Raw genomic sequence first — 2,645 nt, forward strand, 5'->3', positions numbered from 1 at the left:
GCGAGGGCACGCCTCCACCCCAGCGGACTCCAGCAGCTTCCCCGACATTTTCCATCCCCGGTGAGTCCGCCGAATTCCAGTTTTCTGACCAGATTGACTTTGTTTGAAGTTTTGGGTGATCTGGCCGGAAAACTGGAATTCGGCGGACTCGTCGGGGATGGAAAGTGGTCGGGGAAGTTGCTGGAGTCCGCTGGGGTGGTGGCGCTCCCTCGCCGGCGCTGTACGGTGGCGAACGGAGGGAAATCCGCACCATTTTACGGTGCGGACGTCCGTAGCTGAGATGGACTATATATATATACACACACATGCATATCAGCAAATATAGATAATGCACTTCTGTAGCTTATTCTATCAATTTCATTTCCCAGAGTTATAGCTCTAAAAAGGATTGTGGAAAAGGAGTTTCAAGAACACGGTTCAGGGTGAATTGAAATTTGTTTAGTCTTTGTGATTTGAAGTCAACATCTGTTCAGTATTTTTGGTTTTATTTTAATCTGAATTATCCTTAAAGTCACGATTTTTCATCCAAATGATCATTCTGTCAACGTGGCCATTAAAACCACGTCAGCAATTTAACTGAGAAAATTGACGGAATGATTATTTGGATGAAAAATTGTGACTTTAAGGACCATTCAGATTAAATTAAAACCACAATAACTGAACAGATATCGACTTCAAACCACAAAGGACTATACAATATTTTACTCTTTCAGGTTTTATCTTAGTAGGTGGATTTTGTTAATCACCGGTGGTGATCACCAAGGTTTATATATCAGGTGGACCTCTGTTTTCACAAAGTTTTAGTAGACAATGTTGTGTTTTGAAGAGAAGCCTAAGCTTTAGGCTTGAACACAAACGTTCAACCAAGCACTGTCAAGGATTCAGAGCGCTCATCCATATGGACAATATGCACACCGTAGATAGACGTAATGCACGCTGTTATTCTGAACTCTTTCTTTTCCCAAGAGATTCTATATTATGTTACTTGTGCTTTACATTCCACAGTAAAGTAAATTATGCAACCAAAACAAAATGTGCATTTCAGTAAAAAACTCCATTATATTGAGAAACTTAATGTAAATACCATTACATACTGTATATGTTTAAGTCTACAATGTAACTTCTCTAATATTGATTCCAGAAATGTCATAGTTATACACCACTTCAATATGGCGATTCATCATCACTTCAAACTTATGATATTGGGATGCTCCAAGGACTTGTGGTACAAATCTCTCTTGTACATGCTCATCAATCTGTAAACAGCCAAGCCAATTCCTCCATTAGAACCATAAGTATTGTTGACATGCATCTCAAGCTAGAGCATTAACTATTAAGGGGAAAAAATTCCACTTTTTTTGTAAAGCTCGCATCAGCTAAATAAAATGAACAAGTGAAATACAAAGGAAAGCCACAAAACTACACTATCTACTTCCAATAAGTGATATCAGCATTAATTGAACAGAACAATCAGGAAAACAAGGAAGTATAGTTAAATCACAACATTCTAAGGCCTTAAGACAAACTCAGAGACAGGCCTATTGAATATAAGGATGGACTGATCAAAACATGGGAAAAAGAAACAGAACTGTCATACAAAGAAATTTGTTGTCAAGGCTGGAAAACTCTATTGGTCACACCACCATCTACCATTTAATGTCTTCCATCTATCTCACAGGTATGGAACTCATGAAGACCTGAAAATCTCTGATACTACACATCAAGCAACCTGACTTCTGCATCTACTTCTTATTTCTGATCCTAACTGGAGCTAAAATAATGGAGTTTGTTACTACTATATGTAGCCCACTGAAGAACCAAAAGAGTTGATTTCAATGCAAACTACTTACAAATATCAAGCACATTCAACTAAACCATGATGCACTCAAAGTCTAAAAGTTTACTCGAAAATATGCATGAATACCAGCACCAGCAGCAAGCAGCCTTAAAATTCTAAAAGGAATGAGTATTTCTCAGGAAAAAAAAATAAAATTAATCAAACAAGTGTCAAAGGACAGGCATGGATGCGTTATAGTTATTCCTAATTAGTACGTATCTAGTTAATGTTTCATTATATAACATGTCGTAAAGATACAGGGTTCAAGTTACTCCTCCTTGATAACAGATCTCAAGTTATTTCGATTTTGCAGGACATGCGTGTTGAAAGATGAAATAGAACAGGGAGAATAAAATTACCTGGGCATAAAAAGCTCTTGATCTGCTTTTTACAAATTGGATCACATTCAAATGTAGGCAGAACTGCAGATGCATGAAGAAAAGTTATTGTTTTTCAAAACAAATGCACTATGGACATCGATATAAGGCAACTGTTGTGGCTAAACTGCTACTCTGCTAGTACAAAGTGAAGCCATCATCGTAGGAAACATGCCATCCTTTTTGGCAGGGTGTGGCATATTGATCATACTCTTGACAACAGCTCCATCTTTTCTTCCAATTTCCACTTCCAGTGTTTGGTCTCTCGTTCTTCTCATTCCATCTGTACACAATTACTCCAGACCTGTCACTCCACTCTCCATCAATCCCTTGGTGCGGTGGAGCCAATGCAAATAATCCCTTCTCTCCTACATAAACATATCAATCCAAGGAAACACATTTAACAACTCATTCACTTCAAAGAATCTAAT

Source organism: Fragaria vesca, linkage group LG7, assembly GCF_000184155.1.
Source record: "Fragaria vesca subsp. vesca linkage group LG7, FraVesHawaii_1.0, whole genome shotgun sequence".
Classification (NCBI taxonomy): Eukaryota; Viridiplantae; Streptophyta; class Magnoliopsida; order Rosales; family Rosaceae; genus Fragaria; species Fragaria vesca.